The sequence below is a fragment of the Amblyomma americanum genome, chromosome 1 (assembly GCF_052857255.1).
Source record: "Amblyomma americanum isolate KBUSLIRL-KWMA chromosome 1, ASM5285725v1, whole genome shotgun sequence".
Lineage (NCBI taxonomy): Eukaryota > Metazoa > Arthropoda > Arachnida > Ixodida > Ixodidae > Amblyomma > Amblyomma americanum.
In genome coordinates this window covers 21,800,214-21,813,820 of record NC_135497.1, presented here as the reverse complement: position 1 = coordinate 21,813,820, position 13,607 = coordinate 21,800,214, and the positions used below count along the sequence as shown (strand labels likewise).

General features: G+C 47.8%; 1 non-coding gene across 1 annotated transcript; it reads right to left on the bottom strand.

Moving 5' to 3' along the window:
* Positions 1-883: 883 nt before the first annotated feature.
* Positions 884-1,047, bottom strand: LOC144116533 (U1 spliceosomal RNA). The gene has a single exon (XR_013311868.1). It is a non-coding gene; the product is annotated as a U1 spliceosomal RNA (small nuclear RNA).
* Between the last annotated feature and the right edge of the window lie 12,560 nt (positions 1,048-13,607).

Sequence of the window (13,607 nt, the reverse complement as noted above, 5' to 3'; positions counted from 1 at the left end):
GCACCCGACGCCTTCAAGTCTGGTTTGGTTTGGCTTATGGGGGGTTTAACGTCCCAAAGCGACTGAGGCTTCAAGTCTGCTGTGTATAATGATCTTATACACATGTATTTTTGTTAGTCGCCCACTCCTCTCTGTAATGCCGATTGGCCCTGAGAGTAAAAATGAAATGAAATGTAGTCTAAGCTAAGCCTGAGCAAGCACGCATTATGTTCAGTTTATTTTACCATTTGACCAGTAGAGAGTGGAGAGAAAAAAGCTGCTAAGTTGAACATTGACATGCCCAACACCCCTACACTGGAAAACAGCAGGCGCCAAAGCATACGAAACTACTACAACAGAACATGCCAAGTTTGAAGTAATTCAGTAACGTTCCTCGCATTTATCACAGTACATACTCGCTGCATGCTCATTAGACATCCTGCAAGGTGAGTGTAGAATGATGTGTTTTATTTGAACATGGCACCACAGTACAATGAGAATCATTAACCCTGTGCCAACACAGGGTTAATTGTCATTTCTGCGCACTGAATGCATAGCTTACAGTGCAATCAACAGGCGACTATGGTCAGCCCTGAAGATCAAAATAATAATGACATTTGAGCAGCCGCTCATACCCCCCACCCTAAAAAAAACTTTCTTCAGACACCGGTTGTACAAGCGTACAATCCTGCGGCGTAAGCCTAGGCCCGCGCGCAGCGAACACAGCACAAAAACTGCTACACGGGTAAAATTAAGATACTCGTATAATGTAGGTGTGTATGTGTAAATAGGGTCTGATTTTCGATTTACAAAACGGGGGATAGCTGCTAAACGGGTAAAATTAAGATACTCGTATAATGTAGGTGTGTATGTGTAAATAGGGTCTCATTTTCGATTTACAAAACGGGGGATAGCGCGAACGCAGTCCCCCACTACCAAAAATTGCATGCCCCATCTGCCCCAGTTTGGGGTAGTGGCAGGGGTCAGCACGAGCGCAGTGCAATGCTCACGCCTCTCCCTGGAGGCACCGCCTGATTGATCACGGTAGCCTCGGCACCAGGTAAGTATGCTTGAACACGGCATTGCCAGCTCACCACACCGGCAGGGACCTCGCCTCCTGCTCCGATGAGCATCGCCAGGAAAGTCAAAAAACCGCTTTTATTGTCTTGCATTCAAGTTTGTATTGATGGCACAACATAGCCATTATTAGCAACCTTTGAGCTATTAATTTTATGAATTTCTTAAACAGATTTCTGTTTATTACTCGCTTAAAATGTGCTCTAAATAAAGCTTTGACGCCGACTCGAACCTCACTGTTACTGACTGATAGACGTTACGCTTAACTGATGGCGGCGCCACTTGAAGCGCCTCCTCGCAAAGAATGCCACTCCTCCCATGCCTCCATTGCAGTGCACTAAACCGCCTGTTACGGCCTGTACTCTACACGCATGTGTACATACATATGTATGTATACATACATACATGTGTAGTACACGTGTAGAGTAGCTGGAAATTTTTCCATGGTGCCGCAGGTAACGAAGTCAGAGAAACTCGTAACGAACCCTCAGTGTTTCCGCCAAGACAACCAGCTCCATGGATCTCACGACAGTTGTAGAGGCGAGCGTCGAGGTGTGCCAGTGTTTTGATAACCTCACCACCGCCCATCAGCGGCAACCCGGCGCTGGCTGCTTTCAGGTCCTGTATCTCGGCGCAGATGATTACGAGTTTGCATCATGCGCGGCTGAACCAGGTGAGGAGGAGGAGGTAAACTTTATTAAAGAAGAGGTCTTAGGCGCGTACCGTTCTCATGCTGCGATACAAAAGTTACCGCCGGATGGATGGATGGATGGATACGGCTGAACCCTTTAAATCGGGCGGTGGCTCAAGCCACCTAGCCATGACTTATGAAATTTTACTCTTGTCTTGATTTTAGCCACCAATCAGATAACCTTCGCTTGATTAGTTCTACCCGCTTAAAACCTATTTTCCCTTCACTGCCCTTAAACCCCAATGCCTCGGATAAATCAGCCCTGCTGCTTTCCACTGTAGGGTGAAGCCATTTACAGAAAAGTATCAAGTGTTCAGCCGTTTCCTCCTCCTCTCCGCACGCAACGCACAACGTGTCTATCTCGTGGTACCTCACTCTATATGTCTTAGTCCGCAAAACTCCCGCCCTGGCCTCAAACAACAAAGCTTCCCCTACAATTATCATAGATATTTTCTTTGGCAATTTCCTGCTTAAAAATCCTGTATGTTCCCAGTGCTGATTTCGTCAGCATCCCTGTTTTCCACAGAGCTCTCTCTGCTTCTTTAACCTTTTTCTTAACCGATAATTGCCTATTTGCCCCCCCCTACTGCTGCCCAGATATTTGCTTGTCAATTTTCTAGTCCGCTTTCTCGATTTCGTATAATTTTTCCTTATATACAGGTATCTGAAAACTTTCCCACCCCACTGCTTTTCCCCCATTTTTCTCAATCGCTCCTCAAATGCTATCTTATTGCTAGCTTCTCTGCTCTCGAATGACGCCCATCCCATATCACCCTGTACCCCCCGATTTGGTGTATTGCTATGTGCTCCTAAAGCTAGCCTCCCTACACCACGTTGTTTAGTTTCTAACCTTGCTTGAACATCTGGTCTCATGCACAGGACCGCATTACCGAAAGTCAGGCTAGGAACCATCACCCCTTTCCAGATCCCTCTTACCACTTCATACCTATTGTAATTCCACAGTGCCCTATTTTTCATGACAACTGCATTCCTACTAGCTTTATTCATTAGATATTTTTCATGCTCTGTCAGATACTGAGGACCATTATTTATCCACACCCCAATATACTTGTACTCATCCACTACTTCTAGCGTGAACTCCTGTATTCTGTCGCCGCCCTCATCATTAAATATCATGACTGCAGATTTTTCCTTACTAAACTTGAAACCTAATCTTCTCCCTCTGCACCACATATGTCTATCAACTTCTGTAAATCTTCCATGTTGTCAGCCATTAGCACTATATTATCGGCGTATATTAGTCCCGGTAATGACTGTTTAATCCATTCTCCTTGCTTGAAAAAAGAAAGGTTGAAGCCTAGTCCGCTCCTCTCTAACTTGGTCTCCAACCCTTGCAGGTACAACATGAACAACAAAAGAGACAGAGGACATCCTTGCCTAAGCCCCCACTGTATCTCTACAGGCTCTGATCTTCTTTTTAACATTTTATAAGCACTCTGTTACCTTTATATATATCTTTTATAAGATTAATTACTCCATCTTCCACATCCAATGTGCCCAGTATGTCCAACAGATACTTTTTCTGAATAACGTTGTTGTAGGTTCCCTTAATATCCAGAAATGCTAGCTATAGGGGCTTTGTTCCTCTTCAGCAATCTCTGTACACTGCGTCAATGAAAACAGATTGCCCTCCAGCCATCTTTGTTTCCGGAACCAATTTTGTAGCTGTCCTAGCACCCCCTCGTTCTCCATCCAAGCCTGTAATCTGTCCTTTATAATCTGCATCACCACCCTGTAAACCACAGATGTCACTGTTATGGGACAGTAGTTACTTACGTCAGCTTTGTCCCCTTTTGCCTTGTATATCATGTTCATTCTACTTAATCGCCATTCATCGGGGACTTTCCCATCCACTATCATTTTATTCACTACCTGTATTAATGTTTGCTTAGATTTTGGTCCTAGCTTCTTTATTACCCTAGCTGCGGTGCCATCTATGGACGTTTGATGCAACTGTGACCAGATAGCGTTATGCTATATTTCTTTATCTTTTATCGCTAAATCAAGAAAACGTTTTGCTACAAGCATAGCTTTGAAGCGCCTTAAATCCTACTAGTACGCGATATTCGACCGCAGGGGTTTTTCTTTGTTCCATAGTGCAAAACAAATTTGTGATTATAGAATGAAAGAACATCGAACCCATATTCCAGCGCTACACGCCCCAAAGAGCTGTGTTCAGATACAACGGTTTCTCGATACCGGAAATTACCGATTGTACTTGGCATGGGCAAGGCACCTTCACCCACGGGCAAATATGGATTACATTTAATCACAGATGGAGCAGCCTATGAAGTGGAGCATCTACCTTCCAGTCACTGATTATTATATCGTGTAATGAGGGGGATAGCGCCAACGGAACGATCTTAATATGCTATCACTTATTAACGTGGGATTAAAGGAAAGAATCTATAATTTTAGGCATAGTAGCAGTGCAAAAAAGGACACAAAAGAACGACACACCGAAACACAGAAACAGCAGCGTCTATGATGATGATTATGATGTCCTCGGGCTGAATGGCACATGCCCACATTGGAGGATTGGCCACGGTGCAATGCTGATACAAACGCACACATGGGTAAGGAGTAGAGTAAATGAATAATTCATCTGTGTTTCAGTGTCTCGTTCTTCTTTTGTGTGGCTTTTTTTGCACTGCTACTATGCCTAAAATAAGTGACCAAATTGCCCAAGAGGTCGTTTTACTAAATCTGTATAATATGCGCTAATATTTTTTATTTTATAATGAGGGGGATAGTGCGAACGCAGCCCCCCACTACCAAAAACCGCATAGCTTCCATTCATCATTTACCGAGAGGGTATGACTATATTACGGCATACCGTGTGACCTCGCACGGGTAATTCAAAACCAGTACATAGTGCTGGGCTGACGTCACTGCACACTTTCTCATTACAGGGTCGTGACGTCATCCCACCAAAAGAAACTCGGCGACCTGGGACTCGAACCGCTACCTATTCGCGGGGAGACCGCCTGGAACCTCCGAGGAGAGCGGTCGTGTTTCTTCGTGCTCCCGCTGAACCGTCTCCGAATCTTGGCGGCAATCGCCTCCCAGCATTTGGCCTGAGCGTTCGCAGCGCGCGTGCCGTTTCCTGGATTGCAAGCGCGCTGTGCCAAGGACGCCTCCTCCTGTGTCCGCGCTCGCTCGCGGCCGTGCCCCCGTGAACACTCCACCATTGAGGTGCACCACGACTATGACCCAAGGAACTGAACTCACGTCCTTAGTGTGCCTGTCCACTCCAAGGACCTCCGTACGTAAACCCGAAGCCAGGAAACCGCAGCATCTGCAAGCGGTGCCCCCATGTCACCTGTTGCATGCCTTGACAAGTCGCACCTGCAAGCAATGCGTGCAGCCGCTCAGCGTTCGCGGCAGCAGCCGCCGCTCCTGGCTGCTGACTACTAGATTACCCTCAGGTCTCAAGGCGGGCTACAGCTGGACCTGCTTCCGCCCCTACTACTATGGGAAACCATCCTCCAAGCGGCATCGCAGCTTCAGGAACCAACGCGTACCCAAATCATGGTTCACCCACTCAACAACACATGCACAGTAAGCACGCCCCTACAAACTGACGCACTCGCGCTGGTTCGCGTAACTCAGATACAACACCAAGCCAAGGACTTCGCAGTCGCAGCTTATATAGTGCCACCGGACGGAGCGGTATGCGGAGTCATCTCCAATACGTACTGGAATGAGACCCCGACAGCTCTCCTCCAGGACCTCATCACCGGCAACCCAGAAGCCCCCATCGTGGACACCCACCAAATGGGGGCCACGCGTTCCATTCTATAGTCACCCTCCATGCTGGACCTGTGCCACGTGTCATTCTTTATGGAGGAGCCCTCCACAGGTGTACACATGTACCGAGCGCATATAGACGCCTGCACGAACTGCCACGTCCCAGGCCACCGGGCAGATGCATGTGTCCACCCAAGATCTCATAAATGTCCCCGCTGCGGGAAATCCCATCCCAAAGAAGATGTGCCCTCATGTACCCCCAACTGCATTCTCTGTGGAGGCCCACATATGACCGGAACTGGGAACTGCAAAGCACAGGGCCATAAACTTGCGTCCCCGAGGAACGCTCTCTCTCCTCCGTCTAAATCGCGGCTGTCTCACCGCGATCAACAAAGCACAGCCAACGGACGCAGCTCGATGGCTTCCCGGTCAACTTCCAGAAACCGACAGAACAGCAGCAAAAACTCCTCCCGTCTCACTTGGGCAGACCGCGTGTCTGGCAATGCCACCCGTCATCCCCCGCCACCCCAGTCCTCCCAGAAGATTCGAGAGACCAGGAACTCCGGGCCCTGCGCCACGAGGTAAGCTGTCTCTCCTCCCTTTTAAGCACCCCCACCCTTTCTCTGCCTACTCAACCCGCACCCCCTCTCGTTAACCCAACCTACCCATCCACAGACACTTCGAGCACCCCTCCTGCAAAGAAGCAGTGCACCTCAGACGCCACACTGCCTCCCATACCCCTAGAAATAGACGCTAAATTCGCTGCACTGGATGCCAAATTTGACCACAAACTAAAAGAGCTAGAAGCCCACCTTGAAGCCAGATTCAATCACCTTGCCGCCACCCTCACCGAAAAACTTGAGCAGCGCATGGATGCTATGCTTACCAGGATGATGGAGCTCGTGGAACATAACCTTACCCATCACTTCACCCAATTTCAGACCACCTCCACTCCTCCCACCCTACCTCCGCAAGCACAAACCCCCTTTGCTGAACAACAAATACCAATTAACACCCATCTCACTCCCCTCCTCAACCCCCTACTCTCCAATATGGCGGGGCAGAACACTAATTCTCTCCCCATTTTAACTTGGAACTGCCGCAGTTTCCGGGCCAAGCGCGCACCGCTGGAACTTCTCCTTCCCACCCTCACACCCACTCCCCATATACTTCTCCAGGAGACCACACCGGGCAACCCTCCCCAGCTGCACATCTACAGACTCAGACACCACTAGCACACCCCGGGCGTCCACACTCATCCACTGCAGCCTCACCTATGAAACTCATCACATCACGTCTGAGACGCCCTGCGTGATCACTGAATTTATACATAACACACATACACTTGCTTCAATCTTTATAGCAAATATATACCACCCCCCGTCCCAGCTGATGGCCTCGTTAGAATCACTTCTGCGAGAGCTACACTACCTAGCAGGGAAACATCCTCTACTAATCAGTGGGGACTTCAACAGTCAGCATACTGACTGGGGATACAAAACCACGACACATCGAGGTCACAGGCTGTGGCTGCTCCTGCAGAACCTCCAACTCACTGTTAACAACACGTTTCAGATGCCCACGCGGATCGGCAACAGTGTCAGCATAGGCACCAGTCCGGACCTGACGCTGAGCCACTACATCCGCGGTGTTACCTGGAACAGAACTCAACATACATTGGGCAGTGATCATTACATTATACAAATCACTGTCCCATACAAACCACCCCGTCACTCCTATACAACACATAAACTGGTTAACTGGGATGCACTTCGCGCTGCACGCACCGCCCACCCAGACACTCCCATCACAGACATCGGCGCCTGGGTGCTATCACTCAAGCATGACGTTCACCACAACACGCAACACATTGAAACAACCACCAAAGCCCCTACCCTGGACATACGCCTAGCCCACCTCTGGGAGGCTTATCACAGCCTCCTGGAATGCTGGAAAGGCAATAAATATAACAAGACACTTAAAAAGCGGCTGGCCGCGCTGCAGACACAAGTCCAACAACACTCGGAGGAGCTCTGCCGATCCAACTGGGGACAGATATGTGATGGCATTGCCGGAAACCTGTCCAACAAACGCGCATGGCCACTCCTCCGACACCTCATCGACCCCACAAACACCAAATCATCAACACAACACCACGTGACACGCATCACACACCAACATATTGACCATCCCGAGGCCCTCATAAACACACTTCAGAACACATACATCTCACCGGGTGCCCCCACACCTCTACCCACCTACACAGGACCAGCCAACTCAACACTCGGACACAGACATCACTGAGACGGAAGTCAAAGCGGCCCTCCTGACTCTCCGAACCAACTCCGCTCCTGGTGCACACCAAATTACAAACTCCATGCTCCGTAATCTGGACGACCAATCGGTCCCCAAAATTACCCAATACTTCAACCAGTGCTGGAGGGAGGGTATCCTCCCAAAGTCCTGGCGCCACGCGAAGGTAATATTCATGCCCAAACCCAACAAAGCACTTACACTTCAAAACCTTCGCCCGATTTCGCTAACCTCATGCCTCGGAAAGCTCCTCGAGCATGTTGTGTTAGCGAGACTCATAATGCACATGGCGGACAACAATCTATACCCGCATAGCATGATGGGATTCCGCCTCAGATCGGGGATTCGCGAGGGAGCAAATGCACTCGTTCAGCGAGATGACGCAGGCCTACAGAGCTCTTCGCGCCAGCTCTACCCTCCGCCCCACCCCTCCCTAGATAACAAACATGCAACACTGGCGCAAACTACACACACACACTCCCCTCACCTCTGACCCTAGCCCACTATCATCCCTCGTTCCCCACTCCTGCCTGCACCTTCTGCCCAGAACCCTTCGCCTCTTACCTCCACATCCTCTCCCCCACGCGGCCTAGAGGACCTCAAGACCTGGGAGGACCCGGCCGGGCAGACCATCGCCACCGGCCGGGCTGCCAGTGTTATGGACCTTAGGGACATAAACACTTGAGTGCAGTGGGGTCGTGCGGGGGCCCAGGGGCGTGCCCTGATTTCCTTGCCAACAATAAAGTTTTTCTCTCTCTCTTCGCGCCACGCGTGGGCTCCAGTCCAAAGCACCTGTTCCCCATGCTATTCCCTGTTCACTGTGTTCCGACTGTGGGCTTGGCCAGTGCTTCGACTTTGCTGTGGCTAAGCCGCAGCTAGCCGTGATGATAACAACGTTCATGCAACGAAAAGAAAAATTTCAATGTATTAAACCATTGAGGTTGTAAGCTAAAAAAGCTGCCGTAAAATTAAATACATAACTTTGCTTAAAAAAAACGTTGCGCGCCTTTGCGACGTCAACGACGCGAACATGGACGCAAATATGTGAATGGCGCTATGAATTTGCTGTGCTTCTCTGTAAATCTGTAAATGGCACGCTTGGAGCGTGGCATACTTGTCGAAGTGAACGTTTGTTGGTGCGAACAGTTTGAGGTTTAATCGACTGAAATTGCTCAAGGAAATTCAGCGGCACTGTATTTCTCGTTTCTGTGCATCGCGAGTGACTTTGGTGGCAGCCACATGGCAACATCTCTGGTTTGGCGAACTTGTGGCGAGGTGAGCATTTTGTTCGCAAATTTGGAAAGCGTTTTTTCCCCCTTATTCAACCGCGCAATGTTTTTGTTTTGTATTGTAACCCTGCGTATCCTCACATGTTATGTTCACGATAACATCAGTACGCCGTGCATGTTCTTTCTGTCTCTATTTGAAGTAACATTAGTTAATCAGCGTAAACTACAAACTGTTCGTTTTGGTACTGCTGGTCGGATTGGCTTTGCGATGATTCTGCGCACTAGGTGGTCTTCTGATAATTTGTTTTTTACCAATAATCTAGAGGCATGGAACCATTCATCCCACTGCAACAACGCTGAAAAGCTGTTCAGTGTTCATGCATCTGCTCTCCTTATACTTAACCTTTTGGTAATCATTTGCATGGTTCCTTTGGATCTGGACAAGTGGCTACTGTTGCTAGGGGTGCCTGGCAACAGAGCCCCTGGGGACGCCCAGTGGGTCAGCTGTTTGTCCAGGTGCCAAGGTACCAAAGTTACCATTCCTGGCTTTTTCTTCAAAGTCCGTCAACCTCATATTCCTTGCAAAGATTACAATATGTAATCAGGCAGTAAAAAATTAGTAATTTCTTCATTTTTTAGGACAGTTCAGAGAAGTGCACATGCAGCATCAATCTTCTCTTCGTAGACTTTGTATGACCTGGATTTATTTCCTCTAGCAGAGTGGCAAGCAGCAGGTCACACAAATTTATTTGCCGCTGGTGCAAAGTAAGGAGTGCAAACCTAAGACAGGTCTCTAGTCTGTTTCATTCTGCATTTGATCAAAGCATAATGTGAAATGCTGTATCTCCTATACCCTAGTTTACTTTGAGCAGTAGGTATCCACAATGAACAGCAAGGAAACTCCACTCGCTGACGATTTTGCCTTCAGCAGCAAAACGGAGTATGTTACCCCATGTGTTATCTCGACATAGACTCAAAACTTCAGTGGACAGCTGCGTCCACAGCTGCAATCACCTCTCATGAGCATGCACTCCTAAGACACATCGTCGGTAAGTGTCATTCAGTCTATAAATTCCTCTTTGTCCAGTATACCCTCGTACGTCATTTTCAAGCCACTGAGTCATGGCTCCTTTCACTTGGCACACCCCGGGCCAACACTACAGTGTTTGTCATCGTCAGCAGCAGCAGCCTATGTCACTGCAGGACAAAGGCCTCTCCCATACCTCTCCTGTTAACCCTGTCCTGTGCCAGGTTCTTTATCTCATCCACTTAGTTATCATGCTTTCTGTCAAGGTGCACCACACCATGAGGAACTTCATGTACAGTGCAAATATTGACTGATATCCAATGTTCAGGAACCTCGAAGTGCCAAGGGATGGATGGATGGCAAACAAATATCACATCATGCTGGATGCTGTGAATTACTTAGCACTTTGACAAGAAGTGCATCGAGGACTGATCAAAGTTTAGAGTGGAGCCACCAGTCAGTTAGTCCTACTGAAAGCAATGCTCGGCTCGACTCAAACATGACTCAAACAGCAAAAAAAAAAAGAGCCGGATGTGACGTTCTTTTTTCAAACAAGATTCGACGTCATGGGTTGAAATAACGCTTGCGTTATTTCGACTGTAGCGACGCAGGATTTGCTGTGAGCGCCAGTACGTCATGTTCGGCGCTGTGTCGCGTTTGTCAAGAAAACTTAGCGAATGTTGCAGATTAGTGTTACAAGTTATGTTTGTTACGAGAAAAAAATAATTCCGGAGCAGAGATATTGAAGTACAGCACTTGTCATGACAACGGTGGGACGCCAGCACAGGCGCCTGCTTGCAAATGGTGCCTCTCTGCCAAGGGTGAATGCGCGCCGCAGGGTTGACTTGCACCTTGTGCACGGTCTTTTTACTTCGCTAGCTCGGCAGACACAAACGGTAAGTGCAGTTCCATTCATAACGCCTGCAGCGCGCTTCTTTTCTTTCGCGAAGAGGGAACAGTGCATTGGAAAGGTGCTCAGTGAGAGTTGCACGACTCAGGATACCGTTTCGCAGGTTGCTCGTTCACCACAAGAGGCCACAAGAGGATAGGATCGAGAGCCCAATTATCCAAGCCCGCAGCCAGCGCGCCGAGAGTAGTTCTCATCTAAGAACAAAAGGCCTGATCCCAGGATTATGTAAAGCACGCGCAATACAGTAGCGTAGCACTAAGGTGGGTTAATTTATTTCTATATATTTGGTTCCATGCCTATGTATGCATACTAAGTTGATTCTTGGATGCACGCTGGCTTCGGCAGTGTGATCACTAGGGTGCATGGCCAAGATTTAAAGTTCTCTTTAAGACATAACCCTCTTGATTGCGCTATGCGAAATGCATCGAAATATAGCGAAATGTAGTAGCAGGTCTGAGCATAGCTAGAAAAAGGTGTGGGGGGTGGGGTGGATATGGCAGACATGTATGACAATAAACCTGTATGTATATTGTGTGGCATCTGTCGCCATCCATTCTGTGATGTGCGACGTTATAGGAAGTTTACGCTTAGTCAGGCATGTTATTGTCTTTTCGTCAACTTCCTTGACAACTATTTTGTTTTGAAAATAAAAACTCAACTACGGCTTCGCGTGTGCCTTCTTCACGCGACACCACTGCTCTATGGTGAAGCCACCCTACCAAGTTATAAAGCCATCATGTTGCAGCGTCAAGAAAATGGTTCTGAAATTTTGAAAGAGGTCTGAAGTGCCCATTTTTGTAGCGTCCGCATGTGGGATATGGGTGCGCCGGACCAGGGACTACCACTGTCCACACCGGTTCATAAACATAGGCCCTGAAGTTTAATTTCATAACAAAAATGAGTGTGGCTGCAAAAACAAAAATCTGTGTGGGTTTGGAAGGTTGCATGCACACCTTTGCAGAAGAACTGAGGATTGGGCGAGTTGGTGGTGATCCATCACATTAAAAAGCCAGCGTTAGAAAACACACAAGAGGATGAGACGAGACACACGGAAGGCGCTGAACTTACAACTGAATTTTATTCGATAGTAAGGAGTCAATTTATACAATACACACACATGTGTATGGTTGTCCCGTCAAACGCAGTTGTACTGTAATCACCCACATGCGATAACCCCCCCCCCCCCCCCGAAAAAAAAACATTAAACAAATTTCCAAGGCAGGTGCGCTATCATGAACCCCGCTACCCACAACGAAGACACCAAAAAAAACATTAAACAAATTTCCAAGGCACGTGCGCTATCGTCAACCCTGCTACCCACAATGAAGACATTTCATTGTGGGTAGCAGGGTATATATGTAGCCTTTAGCATCTGTCATAATGTGTTTCGGTGTATATATGACGAAGCGTGCCTGGAGTCTTGTTCATTCTGTCAGGAATTGTTAGGATGCTCAAATACCCGAGACGCAGTGTGTGCAGTGCAATGGTCTCTGCTCTAATGCCTGTAATGACTTGACCCGAGTTTATTTGGTTCTGTATGAGTCCGACAATTTCTTGCATTTATTCTTTGCTGTGAACTTCTTTGTTCAGAGTCTAACCATGCGGAATACCCTTCAAACCGGTCTTGGTTGGTTCGGTTTTGTCTTCGCATTGTTGATTTATCATTTCTCAGGGCAAAGTTCTCAACAGGCTTCTTGAGTGAGGCACTGCACTCCACTTGCTCCACACCCAAGGCATCTTACATTCTTAATGACTTCATCATAAAATGCTGTAATGCTTCTGTGTCGCCAACGAACACAATGGTTGCTAGCCATAGCAGGTGAGTTGTGATCATTTAGAGCAAGTTCGTTTCCCCTAGACTGCTCATTAACTAGGTCAGGTGCACTGTGGTCATTTTCATCAGTAAAGGAAAGACTCCTCATATCTCCTGCTTTTCCAGTGCAGTAGCTTTTTATGACTTTTTATAGAGCTTCATTGCTATGTATTGAAGCTTCATACTGATCCCAGGAGCAATAGTCACGAACATAGTTCCATCAAACCTGCTGATTCCTGGTCTAAAAAGTTTGGCTATTGGCCTCGCTTCTTTCTGATGCATCCTGAGAGCTTAAATAGCGAACTGATGCATGTGGATTTTAGTCGGTAGCATGTTGCAGTTCCGCATTCCTTCGCATCACATTAATCTATAACAGATGGAGACGCAGCTTCCAGCTGCTTTTGGAGCTTGGCTCCTAGCTCCCAGTCATCAGGCGCTCTTTGTTTTCATATTCCGCATTGGGTGGGGATGCCTCTCTCAAAAGAATGGTCAGATTAACATGCAGCTCAGCTACGGATTTGGATAGGGAGGATGGCGGGTTGCCAAGGTTTCAATTACTGTTGCAATGCCAGAATTGTGCCTTTACTATGCAGGACATGGATGAAAAATTTGCTCGGGATTCTCTCCAAATTTGGCTAGCTGGCACCGAACCAGAGCTGGTGCAAGCAGTGCTTGCACTTGGCAAGGTGAGTGCACTGTGTCAGCTATGTTACATGGATTGCATTAAATAGTTGTCACTGATTTCACTTTGAATTGTTGTCACTGTTTGCCTACTCACCTTTGCTTTGCTGTTGCTG